Source organism: Thamnophis elegans, chromosome 1, assembly GCF_009769535.1.
Source record: "Thamnophis elegans isolate rThaEle1 chromosome 1, rThaEle1.pri, whole genome shotgun sequence".
Classification (NCBI taxonomy): Eukaryota; Metazoa; Chordata; class Lepidosauria; order Squamata; family Colubridae; genus Thamnophis; species Thamnophis elegans.
In genome coordinates, this window is record NC_045541.1 from 33753436 (window position 1) to 33769727 (window position 16292).

Consider the following 16292-nt stretch of genomic DNA (forward strand, 5'->3'; position numbering starts at 1 on the left):
GGGGAAAAACTCACTTAACAAATGTCTCACTTAGCAACAGAAATGTTGGGCTCAATTGTGATCGTAAGTCAAAGACTACCTGTACTACTGACTATTTGGCTCCACTTGGGTTTAAGGCAAGAAACAGAACAGAGGATATTAAAACTTGCTTCCTAGTGTTATTCTGATAGATTCTTGGCTGATTCACCTTAAGCTTTTATCAGTTAACCAGGTTTGTAATTACAACTATTGTCTGTGCATTCACCTCTCCCTTTCCAACCAGGGATCAAATAAGATCTCTTATCCTCAGATGACTGTAAAAACGTCAATTGAAACAACTGGAAAAAAAAAATAGACCTATAAAGGTATAATATTGCCTCAACTACGAATCTACTTTGCTTCACCAAAACACAGAGACTGAATTTAATACAGTGGAGATGTAAGTTGTACTCAGTGATAGCCAACCTTATACAAATATTTATTTATTAGATTTTATCTGACCCTTGTTACTTTATAAATAATCCAAGACTGCAAACATACCTAATCTTTCCCCTCCTCCTATTTTCCCCACAATAACAACCCCGTAAGGTTAGTTGGGCTGAAAGAGAGTAATTGATCTAGAGTCACCCACGGTTTCATACCTAAGGCAGGACTAGAACTTATAGTCTCCCGATTTCTAGGCCAGCACCTTAAACACTACACCAAACTGCCACTCAGTAATAAAGTAAACTGAAGATCAAAAGCAGTACAGTAACTAGGATCAACATTACAGGATAGATCGTCCCTGACTTATATCCATTTATCTAGCAAGCATTCAAAGTCATGATGGTGCTGAAAGTGGGCATACCTCAGCAAGACAGACGGAAAAAATGTGGGCTCCGAAGAGTCTTACATAAATTCTGTCTGACAAACTAATGCCGGGGACCCTTTTGGGTCAGAACTCCCCTGGGGGGAAGTGAAGAGGGAGCTGCATCTCATCAGACCTAGAGGTGGGTAACAGGTTCCTCGTAGGTCAGAGATTAGTTCTTTGAATCAGTGTCAGGGGAGGTAGCATGCTAATATGGCTACCATTAAACTGAGGGCTGCTGGCCAAAGCATCTAAGCAGCAGCAGTGTACGAAGAAATATGAAACCTGATAAGAAGATTTAATTAACCAAGTGACATAAATCAGAATTTGGAAAAGGCAAAGAACCCTGTGAGTATAAATGATATTGACAGATAGATTGTGATTTGGCAGAAAGAAAAGAAAGGAGAAAAAATGGCAGTTAAAATAATCAAGCCCAAAAAGAACGGCTTGTTTGGTGACAGAAATGAGGAATACAGAGAATTGACTAACCTACTGAAATACAAACTTTGAATTTGGATTTGAAAAGATTGTGCCTTTAAAAGAGATTGACAATGGAGAACTGTATAAAGGAATAGAAGACGAAAGTTAAAAACATACCAAGGAGGCTTGTTTTGTTCGAGTTTTGTCCTAATTAATATATCTTAAACAATTATTTTCTCCCTTATAATCTAATCTTGTAAAGTTTGGAAAGAAGCTTTGGAAAGAAAATTTAACTAACTAATGGACATAAATCAGAATTTGGAAAAAGCAGGAGGGGGAGGAGAAGCAAAAGTTAAAAGCATACCAAAGAGATTTGCTTTGTCCAAGCCTGAATTTGTTCTAATTAAAACATATTTTAAGCAACTCTAATTGATGGGAGAGGTGGAACGTAACAAGGAAAAAAAATCAAGAAAAAAAACACTAACCTGGATTTAAAAATATCAAGCTGTATTGCTGAAAACTATCGGCGAATCATTTGCTGGAGGAAAGACTGGAACTGGACTGGAATTGTGAAATTATAATCAACAGTATAACTAACTGTAACTTTGGGATTGGACATTATGGAAAGGTTGAAATTTGAAGAGTTGCATGAAATTATAAAAAATATGCATAAAACATTAAAATTAAGTTTAAACAGAATTTTGAAGCCAGAATCTAAGGAGAAGCAGGAAATGAAAGAGGAAGAGGGGGAGGGTAATGAAATGGTAGAAAATAATAAGCAAATAAAAGATTTCACTGGGCTTGACAGTGACATAGGGAAAATTAAAAAGGGGAGAGGTGTCCCAATAAAGGGAAATAAAAAGCAGAAAAAAGATTTCACTGACTCTGACAGTGGCACAAGGAGAACGGAAGGAGGGGGGGATATGTCCTAACAAAGGGAAATAAAAAGAAGATAAAAGATTCCACTGGGCTTGACAGTGGTTTGGGGAAAATTGAAAAGGGTGGACATATCCCAACAAAGAAAAGGGAGATGACAGGAATACAGAATTGAGAAGAAAAGACTTGTTAGGGAAAAATCTGGTATTTAGAAATTGTTAAGAGGAGAATATAAAGTTAGGCATGTGGTTTACATCTTAACATGATAATTAAATTGAGTTGCTGATTGAACAGGGTAATGGGAATATAATTAAATAAAGAGTTAAAATATATGAAATACTCTTTTATACGATAAATTAAACTGAGTTACTAATTGATTGAATATGATAATGGAAAGACAATTAAATGTAGACTAAAATACAAGAAATATGAATGCATATAGAATTCTTAAGAAGATGAACAAAGTGAAGTGTTATTGCTTGTTATTTCACATAGCAAATCAATGGAATTGTAATGAACACTGAGCAGCAGGGATTGTTATTAAAGACATTCAAATATAAGTTAAGTTAAGATATGGAAAAATGGAGGGGGAACATGAAATATACTTATAATGAGATTATAAAGACAGATTAAAATTTGGGGTGGGTAATGATATGTAACTATACAATATTATGATGAGAATAGCTGGGAATTGTAATTAGGTCCACATTCTGGACTAAAATAAGGGGGGGGGGGTGTTAAAATATAATTGCTATATATGTATACTTTTTTTTCTTCATTGCTTAAAAAAAGATGTTAAAACTAAAGAGGTTTATTGATATGAAATTATAAATACCATCAACAAAATGGAGCTTGCTCAGGGGATAAGAGGGAGAGTGTGGAAGAGAGGGGAGAGGTAAGGAAAGAAGAGAGGGTAGGGGGGAAGAGGAGGAGAGAAAGAAGGAGTGGAAAGGGGGAGAGGAAGGGAAAGTGGAGAAGAGAAGAATGGCAGAGGGTCAAAAGTGGGTAGGGAGGAGAAGGAGAGGGAGAAGAAGAAAGTGATGGACAGGATAATATGGTGTATGGAGAGCAGAGGAACCAATAATCTTTTTTGGGGAGTTGATGGTAAGATGAATTGTTGTTAATATTAATAAATAAAATAATGTTGGTTATATAATAGTATAGATGTGGTTATGTGTTATGAAAATGAAAAAATAATTTAAAAAAAAGTCATGAAGGTGCTGAAAAAAGGGACATGACCCGTTCTTATACTTACGACCATTGCAGTGCTGCCATGGTCAACTGACCACAATGAGAGTGATTGACAACCAGAATGTATTTATGATAATTGCTGCATCCCAAGGTCATATGAACACCTTCTGTGATCTTCCTACACTAAGCAAAGATGGAGAAAGCTGGATTCATTTAAAAACCATGTGATTCACTTAAAATATTGTACAATCAGTCACAACTCACATAACAACTGCACTGCTTAGCAACAGACACCCCAGTCCCAATTGCTGTAGGTCAAGGACTACTTGTGGAAAAAATTACTACATAGCATTAGAAGTGTGATGCTATGCACATATTTTTTACTACCCACTGCATATCAGCTGGTTTGGGAAGAGTTCCATAATCAGAATGTTTAGCCAGTTATTACAGGTAGTCCTCACTTAATGAGCGGTTGCTCAATGAGCAATCGCTCAACGACACTTCAAAGTTATGACAGACCTCTCCAGCACATATTACTGCATTTTCATTATTTCACTGTTTATTTTATTGTTTCACTATTTTGCTATTGTTATGTTTATATGTCTTTGCATTTCTTTTACTGTTGTAATCTGCCTCAGAATAGCTCCAAGGTGAGACAGGCAGCAAATAAATTTAACGAACAAATAAATAATGGCTTATTGATACTGGTAATTATTTTTATTATGCTATATGTTACATGCATTATTGTAACTTTGCAATCTGTTTATATTCAACTAAGGGGCATAAAAATACCTGTAATAAATACTGTTGCTTAGATAAAATGGGAAGTATTTTGAAAGCATGTCTTGATTCATTTCATTATTTGTAAGTCTTCATGAGAGATGACATTTAAAAATATATATATACTGTTTTCTTAAATGAAAAATCAGTGCAAACAAGAGCATTCATAATCCCAAAATTTTATTATTTTGCTCCCTTTCTTGAACTATTGAGAAATGTTGAGTATCACCCAAAAGGAAGCTTAATCTATTAAAATATGACAATGTTTTTCTCTATATCTTGTAACAGCTCTGAAACAAGCATTTGCTTTATATGGTTGGTTTTACCATAAAACTTTACCATAAAACAAGTGAACTACATTCACTTGTATATTACTTTTGCTTTAAAAATGTTCTGAATGCTGTAAGAAAAGAATATGGCAGGATAGCAACAAGAATTCATATATTTGGATATTCAATAATAATGTGCTTCATAGCATTGGTGTACTAGATTAAAAAAACCCAGAATGTACTCAATATCATAATTCACTCCTAACCGCAGTTGTTGACGGTTAGGAGTGATAGAGAGCAAGGGAAATTATACTGTATGGACATCAAAAGAAAAACATCTCATATTTGGAATTTATCCTTAAGAACAACAAAGCAATTTTCTATCAGGTTACTTAGTCATAAATGATTTCAGATTAGCAAATTAAACAAAAAACAATGGCTGAATATATCCAGTGGCTCTTGGCAATGAAATAAGGCAAGTTCACACATAATAACAAATTTGTTCCTTTTATTTAGAACTGTACTCAAGTTAGTACTGGAAAATTTAAAAAAGCCTTTGCTAAAGCACTTTCCTCCTAAGTACATATAATAAAGGCCAAATGTTCACCTTGAATAAAATAACAAATTAGTCCAAACAATTAAGGACATATATATAATCAACTCCTCTTGATCCAAGTCATTTCTGCAACCTAGACTGCCCTTATATTACCTCTGATAGCTCTATTTTTTCTTGCAATTAAAATAATAAACAAATGAGGTGGTGTTTAATTCTAGCTGAATTATTAAAGACTTTTATTCCTGGATTCCTGTACTGGTTTCTTTACACATTCATAGTGTTCCCTCCATCTAACAATGACCTAAGGATTTTCTTTCAGTCTCTCAATCACAGTGTCCATTTATAAGAAAAGTGATAAATCTAACTTGTCTCATCAGGTTTTTTAAAAAATCAAAATAGGCTTTGTAGGCTTATTTACAAAACTCTTGCAGATGATCCTTAGAAAGGAGGGTTGTGAATATAAATGTGGTGTATGAACAGCTGTCGAGTATGCAGATTTGATCCTCCACTTTTGAGTACAGATACATCTCATGAAAGTTTTCAGAAATAAAATAAACATATAGTCTAACAAAACACACTAAAGAAAATGATCAGGGATAAACAGTTGAGATCATGAAACAAGTTTTTAAGAAACCAAATGCAAATAAAAATGCTCCTATTATCTGAGGTAGCTAGTTTTTTTAAAAAAAAGTAAAAATCCTATTCTAAGAAAGAAAGAAAGAAAGAAGAAGGAAGGAAGAAGGAGGAAGGAAGGAAGGAAGGAGGAAGGAAGGAAGGAAGGAAAAATAAGCAACCATGGCCAGAGAAAATCTTTTGTATTGGGTGTGTATTAAAGCAAAAACAAAGGCTCAATTCACATCATTATTTCAGTTTCTCAAACTTATTTATTATGATTATTATGGATGAAATATTTATGCCGAAACAATGTCCAGGGAAAAATTCTTTGCCTGTTCGCTTGCCCCAACCCTGCTTGCATCTCCTTGCATTCATCATCCCAGCCCTGCTGGCCTATTGTAAAACCATGAAGATCTGATTATGACCCTGAGTTGGGGGCACAAGTGTATTAAGGGCCCTGTGTCCTCGCTATTTTACTTAAATAAATATAAATATATATTTATTCTGTATTAATTGTTTTTTTTATAATGTACACTGCCCAGTGTCACTTATTGAGATGGGCAGCTATAGAAATTAAATAATTTTTGTGAACACAGCAACTACTGATGCCGTAATGAATTATTACCTTGCAATAGCAATAGCAGCTTAGACTTATAAACTGCTTCACAATACTTTACAGCCCTCTCTAAGGGATTTGCGCAGAGTCAGCCTATTGCACCCAACAATCTGGGTTTTTGTAATACTTTTGAATATTTTTCAGTCTTGATCAAAGTAACTATGAACTAAGGAGGATTATTAAAAGAGGAAAGAGGAAACACACTAGAGATTTCGTAGTTGGCATTCACACGTTAAAAACAATCTCTCTGTCATACATTATTTTGATCTACACCAGAGGCGTTCAACCATGGCAACTTTAAGACCTGTGGGTTTCAATTCCCAGAATTTCCCAACTAGCATGCTGGCTGAGGAATTCTGGGAGTTGAAGCTCCAAACTAGATGGCTAGATTACAGCTACATATCTAGACAATGGCTAGATTACACATGTTGCAACTGGAAGAAGGACTTTAATAACATATCTTGGTTTTCTGAAAAAGCTTAAGTCTCCTTTGAGTCTCAAGTCTGGCTGTCTCCCAGTGACTTCATGTATTTTTCTTGACAATAAAAATTTCAAACAACTCACTGGTGCATGCCAACCTTCCTCATTTATCAGCAGGAAGACTCAAATCTAGGAAGTTCCCACTGGCACTTGCACAACACCTGCCCAAGAACTTTAACATAGATTCCCTGTGGAAAACCAAATGGGTCACTGAACACCCAGATATAGGAAGACATATAAAAAAGTGCCAGGCTTTGAAATATCATGCCAGCAATGGACAATCCTAAATAGGATTTGCATCTCACATGGCATCTGTCGGGACTCTCTGTATAAATGGGGCATATTGTCCTCCCCTCAGTGTGACTGTGATCACATTGTGAGCAGCTGTAAGATGACGGAATATACCGGTCTAGTATCCGATTTTTAAATATAAACGATGCTGCAAATCAATGGTTAGATGGCCTTGACATTGGTATTTGAATATAGATCTTTCAACATTTATATTTACGTATTTTCACCCATATAACCCGCGGGTTATATGCGTTTTTTACATACACAGCACGCCCCCCGCGGGGTATATAAGTGGGCGGGGTATACAGAAAATATTTTACACAGATTAACTAAAGGGAGAGCTTGGGAGTTCGAGGAATTGGGAGGCAGCTTTACCTCGGCTCCCCGTTCTCCATCAGGGGCACGTGCAACCAGACTGGAAAGGGCTGGGGAGACTTGGCTCGGCGGCTCGGGCTGGGGAGGGTTGGAGGAACGGAGGAGAAGGAAACTGCTGAGATCGGGGGAAGGAACGGAGGAGGAAGCCGGGGTGAGCTGGGGAAGGGGGAAGGAACGGAGGAGAAGGAAACTGCTGAGATCGGGGGAAGGAACGGAGGAGGGGCCGGGGCGAGCTGGGGAAGGGGAAAGGAACGGAGGAGAAGGAAACTGCTGAGATCGGGGGAAGGAACGGCGGAGGAAGCCGGGGCGAGCTGGGGAAGGGTTGGAGGAAGGGGAATATCTTCCCGATTCCCCCATCTCCTCGCCCGTAGAACTGAAACGAGAGCTGCCCAAATATCTCCCGGCCCTTCAGGGCTGCCGTAGCATGGAAGAATATACTCCTTCACTTCAGAGCGGGGCTAGGAGAGCTTTTCCTCCCACGGAGTTCAATAAAGTAGATGGAAGGGAGGGAGGAAGGGTCCCTCCCTCTTACTTTCCGCCCATTGAGATGAACCAGAGCCCTTCTTGAACCAGAGCCGCTTGCTTTGATATACTGTCCATCTATCCGCCCATCCATCCACCCTTCCTAAATAACACCGAAACCTTTTACAAGAAAATCCGCTCAAATCCTCTTACAAATATCTGGGGATATGGATTTTTTCTTCTTTGGGGAAAAATATTTCCTTCCACTCCCCTCCAGAAACGGAGCTGATCTCGGAGTTTGGATTCTTAGGACTTGGGAGTCCCAGGGCGGTTTTCTCTCCCCGTAAAATCCCCCTTTTCTCTGACGATCCTTGCAGGCAAAGCGTTGAGTTCCCTGGCAAAGAACAAACGGCAGGAAGGGAAATCGTCTTTCGAAGAGAAACGCCATTTCCAAATAAATGCAGCTTTCCCCGCCTTTCCAGATCTCTGCCTTGATTTGAAACGAACCTTTAAGCTCCATAAACCTCAGAAACGTTTCCTACGATGAAGGAGCCGGATTCTCCATTCCTGCCATTTGTTCTCGCAAAGCATTGAATTCCCTGGCAAAGAACAAACGGCAGGAAGGGAAATCGTCTTTCGAAGAGAAACGCCGTTTCCAAATAAATGCAGCTTTCCCCGCCTTTCCAGGTCTCTGCCTCGATTTGAAACGAACCTTTAAGCTCCATAAACCTCAGAAACGTTTCCTACGATGAAGGAGCCGGATTCTCCATTCCTGCCGTTTGTTCTCGCAAAGCGTTGAATTCCCTGGCAAAGAACAAACGGCAGGAAGGGAAATCGTCTTTCGAAGAGAAACGCCGTTTCCAAATAAATGCAGCTTTCCCCGCCTTTCCAGATCTCTGCCTTGATTTGAAACGAACCTTTAAGCTCCATAAACCTCAGAAACGTTTCCTACGATCAAGGAGCCGGATTCTCCTTCCTGCCGTTTGTTCTTTGCCAGGGAATTCAACGCTTTGCCTGCAAGGGATCGGAGAAAAGGGGGATTTTACGGGGAGAGAAAATCGCCCTGGGACTCCCAAGTCCTAAGAATCCAAACTCCGAGATCAGCTCCGTTCTTCTGGAGTTCTTCTCTCCCGCCGCCTCCCCTTCCCTTCCTGCCGGACTTCCAAGCCAGAGAAGGTGAGGAGCTGCTGAACTGGGCAGAATCCAGGCTGCCGAGCGGCTGCCGAAGGGAAGGGAGGGTTAGGGCGCTTCTCCCAACACCCAGGGCCGGCTCTTCCTTCCTCGGTGGTTGGGAGACCGCTGCGCCCCTTTCAGTCTCCCTGGGAACCGCCAGGGTTGCTACGGCTGGAGACGAGCGCTGCTGGGGAGAAGTCAGCGGGAGGGGGAGGAGAAGGGAAACTTCTGCTCGGGACGCTTTTTCCCTCCCTCCCCCGGATCTCTCCCCGGCAGCGCTCGCCCCGCGCGGCAGCAAAGGGTCCGTGTGTCACGGGGGCTGCCTGGCACCGATCAGCTGAGAGGCTGGCAAAGAAGCGGCTCTCAGAGGAAGAAGGCAGGGATGCTGGCTGGCATTCGCTTCCTGCTTCTTCCTGGTCGCTCCCTCCTGAGGCGGGGAGACACGCCGCCAAAAGCCCACCATGGCCACTAAGGTGAGGAGACCACCGCGGCTGCCTTTCCCCCCGCTCGCCCACAAAATGTCAAAAATTTCCCCGTTCTGCCGAGCGGCTGCCAAAGGGAAGGGAGGGTTAGGGCGCTTCTCCCAACAGCCCAGGGCCGGCTCTTCCTTCCTCGGTGGTTGGGAGACCGCTGCGCCCCTTTCAGTCTCCCTGGGAACCGCCAGGGTTGCTACGGCTGGAGACGAGCGCTGCTGGGGAGAAGTCAGCGGGAGGGGGAGGAGAAGGGAAACTTCTGCTCGGGACGCTTTTTCCCTCTCCCCGGATCTCTCCCGGCAGCGCTCGCCCCGCGCGGCAGCAAAGGGTCCGTGTGTCACGGGGGCTGCCTGGCACCGATCAGCTGAGAGGCTGGCAAAGAAGCGGCTCTCGGAGGAAGAAGGCAGGGATGGGCTGGCATTCGCTTCCTGTCTTCCTGGTCGCTCCCTCCTGAGGCGGGGAGACACGCCGCCAAAAGCCCACCATGGCCACTAAGGTGAGGAGACCACCGCGGCTGCCTTTCCCCCCGCGCGCCCAAAATGTCAGAAATCTCCCCGTTCTGCCAAGCGGCTGCCAAAGGCGCTTCTCCCAACAGCCCAGGGCCGGCTCCTTCCTTCCTCGGTGGTTGGGAGACCACCGCGGCTGCTTTTCCCCCCGCTCGCCCGCCCCACGCAAATATAAGATTACGGTAGTTATGTGGCGGCTTTGCTTCCATGCTTTTGAGATTGGCAGAAAAAGATCTACAGTTAGTGACTGCAGAGATCCAGAGCCTGGGAGAACATCTTAATTTCCTTCCTCATTAGCATATTCACTGAAAGGTTTCGGCAGCCCGGATTCCTTCCGCCGCCGCCTTCCCTTCCTGCCGGACTTCCAAGCCAGAGAACGAGGAGCTGCTGAACTGGCGGCGAAGCAGAATCCGGGCTGCCGAAACCGAGCACCGCCTGCGCTTCCTCTCGCCTCCTGCTTCTTCCTGGTCGCGGGTTATATAAGAGGGCGGGGTATACAGAAAATATTTTACACGATCTTGGAAACCTGCGGGTAATTCACGTGGGCGGGTTATTTGCGTGGGCGGGTTATATGGGTGAAAATACGGTAATTGTGTTTTACTAATCTAGATGAAATTTTAATATACATTGCTAGTCCATGTATAATATGCCATACATTAATAAAACTTGATAACAGTATATAGATGCCTTGATTGTTTTGGTAAAGAATGGCTGACTTCTCAGCCTAGTTTACAATTTTTATATTTTGTAGTGTTCCCCCATCTAAGTACTAACTGGGTCCAATCTTGCTTAGGGGTTGTTGTTGTTTTTTAGATATCATTAATACTCGATAACTCCAATCATGAACGTTAATTTCTTTTTTTAACAATTTCATTCTGCAGTTCTTATTACAGGCAGGGTTTTTTTGTTTTGTTATCCAGCTCATTCAATTTTGATAATACAGGTAGTCCTTGAGTTACAACAGTCCATTTAGTGACCATTCAAATTTACAATGGCATCTAAAAAAGTGACGTAATCAGATTTCTCATTTACAACCTTTGTAGTATCCCTTTGGTCATGTGATCAAAATTCAGATGCTTGGCAATTGATTCATATTTATGACGGTTGCAGTGTCCCGAAGGTCATGTGATCTTCTTTTGTCTGTCTGATAAGCAAAGTCAATGGGGAAGCCAGATTAACTTCACAACAGTTTGATTAATTCAACAACTACAGTGATTCACTTAACAACTGTGGCAAGAAAAGTCATAAAATGGGGCAAACTCACTTAACAAATGTTTCACTTAGCAATGGAAATTTTGAGTTCAATTGTGGTCATAAGTTGAGGACTACCTGTACTTGTTCTACCACCTTGATGAAAAGCTGACTATAAGGAATTATTCACCTAAGCACTTCTGGCAGTTTTAAGTGGCTGTGGTATAGCAACCTTCATTACTTTGCAAAGAGGAACTCACTAAAATAAAAGGTTCACCGGAATTAAAAAGGAAGTTCAAGAGGCAAGAACAAACAATAGTTTGAGGTAAACAAAAGTAAATAATAGTATTGGAAAACATTCAACACTGGACTCCCTGTCATATAAAAGAAATGTTTCATTATCAACAAGTGACATGGCAATATCAACAGAAATCTAAATATTCAGAAAAGCCATATTATTATGTAACACATTTGATTCTTTCTCTCCAAAATAATAGAAAAAGACCCCACCATTTAAATCTATAATTGCACACCTGGTCTAAAGAAAATATGTTTGCTTCTCCTTTAAATCCATCTTACACTTCCCAGTATATCAAATTAAAACTTATTTGCCAAAGAAAACTGTAAATGTTAGTTTTAAAATCGATTTCACAATGCATCCATTAAGTATTATCCATAAGATCCCTAGTCCCTTAGTTTAACTGTACAATCTAAGCTCATACCTAACAGAGAGAAAAATCTATATTTCAGGATATATATACAACTACCACACCATGGTAACTGATTGGTCTTATTTATTTTGTTTTTACCATTACTGTATCTTGCCATTCTAATATGTATTTTTTCCCCAGATTTATTAGCTTTGTTAAATGCCTTTGCACCTTTTCTTTGTTAGGACATGTCAGTGAAAGCACTAAATTCTTCTATCTTTATCTATTCAAACCTCTCTTTTCAATGTACAGTATATTCAGTGGAATGAATGAACACACACTCATGCAGAAACCACACACTACACATAGCCGGAATGAGAAGAAAGTGAAGAGGAGGAAAAAGCCATTCTGGGGGAAGCTGTAAAGTTTATGGAGGTTGAAGTAATATTTTCCTCCATTCAAGTTCTGTTTCAGACATTCCCAGAAAGGACAAGCTGCCTGCTGCTTTTCCCTCCTCAAAGTAGTTGTAGGGAGTGGTGGTTGGTCTCCTATTTCCATGACTAGAAGAGAAGGAAGGCTGCATTTTCTCTTTCAGCCAATGTAAGGAGCTTGTCTAAATTCTTTTGAAATAATTTTAGATTTAAAAAATGAAGATGATATGATAAACCATTTCTTCCATTTGGCATTCACCATAAAAATACCCTGATGGCCCCTGAGAAACCAAAGTGGTATTGGCAATTATATCGTAGCAATAATTTCAATGAACATGATTTATTGGAAACTTGTCCAATTTTCCAACTGTGCCTGCATTGTTATTTACTCCTGGTAGAACGTTGGAGACTGTCAAGGCCATGGGAATGGGTTTCTGCCAGACCACCTGAGGTTAATAATACCATTGGCTATACTCGCAGCTTGTGAATACTGTACACAGAACACAGTTTGCCATGAAAAACCAATGCTCTGTACCAGTGGTGTCAACTCAAATAGAAACAGCGGCCATTAGTTTTGTTGTATGCTGGTGTGTGCGCGTGTGCACGTGTGTGTGCGCGCACGCGTGTGTATTGATGCATCAACATATTAAAATCTGACATAAAAAGAAGGATTTGATTATTTGTTTTCAATATTTAAATGTATTTACATATTTTTGAGATATATAGTGTACAAACACAAACATTCCACACCCCATTCTGGCTTCTTCCCACCTACTACCATATTATCACACAAACTACCTCCTCCTCCCATTTGCATCTCCCTGTAATGTTTCCTCTAATTTCTGATATTCCATGTGTAGAAAAAAATGTTTGCACAGTTTTTTCCAAACCATGTATGAATTTGTGTATGAATTTGTGTGCCACAATATGAGAATACGAGTACATTTCAAATACAAGTAACAGTGATGTTACAATATCTATTTCTTAGTTAACACATAGAAAGTAGAAAGAATAACAGTTGTACTTTCAAGTCATTCTGGATCCTGGTCACTGCCCTCTACTTTCTTGGCAGCATTTTTCGTAAGTGACTCAGCAGTTTTTCTTCCTAGAGGTGTGTATGTGACTAGCCCAAGCTTACCTAGATGGCTTTGTGCTCAAGGCTGAACTCCTCAGCTCCACAACACATCCTTATAGATTATGATCCAGTAATCAATGATAACTGCAATCAATATCTTGCAATTATTTAAATCTTCCTTTTTTTTCTTTCTCCCATCCATCCACTATCATGAAAACAGAATTTTGAAAAAAGAAAAAAAAACATTCAGATCATTCCCTTATCATGTTTCTCCATTCTTTCTTTCTTCTCTGGATTCATTCTTAATACTTAAATTAATAAATTTTAAAAAAATATTGTTTTATAAATTAACAATAATTATAAGCATATACCTTGTGAAGCCAAACGACCTCACAAGATATTAATTCAACCTATTTGTAAACAGAAGAAAAAGACTTTAACCTTTCTTGATGGGCGGAGAAAAATTAATATAACCTATTTTGGAGGGAGGCACTCATTCCATGTGTTGGGAGGTTCTGGGGTCCGGAGCAGGTCAGCTACCAGTGCAAGACACATACAGTATCTGCTGCCGCCCAAGGATAAGGCACAATCTGTCTGCCTCAGCTTATTTACAGCATCAAGGTCACATACTGCTCTTGCAGTGCAGACTCAGAGGGAACTCCTGGTGCTCCTACTCAGTCTGCACCATAGTAGCACCCGGCAACCCTCACTATTGCAATTAAATTGAAGAGGTGTACCCATGCAGGATTCCATGTGTATCCTGAGCCTAGAATTTTATGGGTGTTGGTGACTAAATTTATTATTTAGTTTTAAAATATATTGTCTATGTTTTATTGTATTGAATTACATTCCCCCCCCAATATTTCCCAATCGCATTTTAATCTGATTCAGGATGTGCTCAGGAGCTTTTGCCACCTTCATAACTAGATATTTAAAATTGCAATAATGCCATCTGTATTTGTCAAATTAAAATTTGAAATGTTTTTGGAAGGGCAAATGAATTTCCACATGCAATAAGCTGCGGAATGCCAGCAATAGATTTAATTAAATATTGTATTGTACTTTTGACTTCTTACTCAAAAAGATACAATCTTTTCACAAAATGAGACTGCCAGTAGCGATTTTTAATTTTTGTGTGAAGGCAATCGCTACACCATACTCAACAGAGCAGTATTTACTGCTGGGATTTTTTCATTTTTTTTCTACCCTATGTCCTGGGCACTGAGCATTGCAAGGGTCACTTTGTACCACATCAACCATCATCCACTATTTTCTACTCCGAATGATAACTTATGGAAACATACATGTCAGCCTTGTTCAAAATGTCTCATTCAAAGGGAAAATAAGAATGTTCCAGAATTTAAACTATAATGTTTTCTACATGATTACTAGGTGGTTTAGTATTTTTTTATTTACACTGAAACACAAGCAAAACAAAAATAATCTCTTCACTTTTTATGCTATTTCTCTCATTCTTAAGTCTGTAGTTTGAGATAATTATTTGCAAACAAGATAGCCTTGTTTAATAGTTGCAAGAACGGGAAATCTTTAAAATCATTCTCATAGTTCAGAATGCAAAGCACCTCTATTAATCTACTGACAACATTTATATATAAGACTCAACAAACAAGATTCCAAATTACATTCTCGGATTTTTTGGGCTAAGATGTTAGTAAGAAATAAAGTAATTCTAATGCTGGCCTGTGACAGTAATAAAAATTGATTGATTAATAAAGTTATTCTGTTGCATATAAGATTGTGACCCATTTTAGTGGCGAATTTCTAAATAAATTGGACCAAAAAAGTTTATAACTTGGGTGGAGAGATGGGAGAATGTTTTTCTGACAGAAAATATGAATTATGAATTGTTCTAGTCTATTTAGAACAGAATGAACTTTATATCTAATATCTATGTTGATGTTTTATTGGTTACTTAGGTATGTCAGAATCATCTTTGTTGCTCTTCTCTGCACTCTTTCTAGAATCTCCACATCTTTCTACATTGTGGTGACCAAAACTGAATGCAGTATTCCAAGTGTGGCCATGCCTTGGCAAGGCCATACTTGGAATACTGCATTCAGTTTTGGTCACCACAATGCAGAAAAGATGTGGAGACTCTAGAAAGAGTGCAGAGAAGAGCAACAAAGATGATTAGGGGACTGGAGACTAAAACATATGAAGAACAGTTGCAGGAACTGGGCATGGCTAGTCTAATGAAAAGAAGGACTAGAGGAGACCTAATAGCAGTGTTCCAATATCTCAGGGGTTGCCACAAAGAAGAGGGAGTCAAACTATTTTCCAAGGCACCTGATGGTAGAACAAGAAGCAATGGGTGGAAACTAATCAAGAGAGAAGCAACTTAGAATTGAGAAGACATTTCCTGACAGTTAGAACAATTAATCAGTGGAACAGCTTGCCTCCAGAAGTTGTGAATGCCCCAACACTGGAAGTCTTTAAGAAGATGTTGGATAGCCATTTGCCTGAAACGGTATAGGGTTTCCTGCCTAGGCAGGAGGGTGGATTTGAAGACCTCCAAGGTCCCTTCCAACTCTGCTATTGTATTGTATTGTATTGACTATGAAAAGGCTTGTACCCATATTTTCTGAAGTTGTGAAAATTCAGACAAAAATTCCTGGGTAGAAAAAACAACTTTGTATCTATCCATTCCATTTTAAGAAACATTTGCACTTCTTGTACACTTCCAGAATTGGAGAGTATGGCCCATAGTGTAACTTGCTCAATTAATCTTTTGAATACATAAATCATTTTAAGTGAAACAGAAAAGGAACATTGCTATTTCTCCTCTGAGAAGCTACCATGAAGAGATTCTTTTGCAACTGGAAGGAATTTGGTGGTACCTTTTGAAAATGTAGCAACAACCATCAAAGAGAAAGATCAGGTGAGAATAATCAAGTGGGGAAAACAATATGGTACCTTGATGTCAAGGGGCTAAGAAAAAAACCAAGAAGCACAAAACTCTTTTTAATGAATACTAGGTAGCTTCCTTGATCTCAAAACACATTACTTTCACATCTC

General features: G+C 39.7%; 1 protein-coding gene across 4 annotated transcripts in view; it reads right to left on the minus strand.

Annotated features, from left to right (window-relative positions):
- Positions 1 to 16292, minus strand: part of PKP4 (plakophilin 4) — a 143654-nt gene that overhangs the window by 78694 nt on the left and 48668 nt on the right. The window lies entirely within an intron of this gene.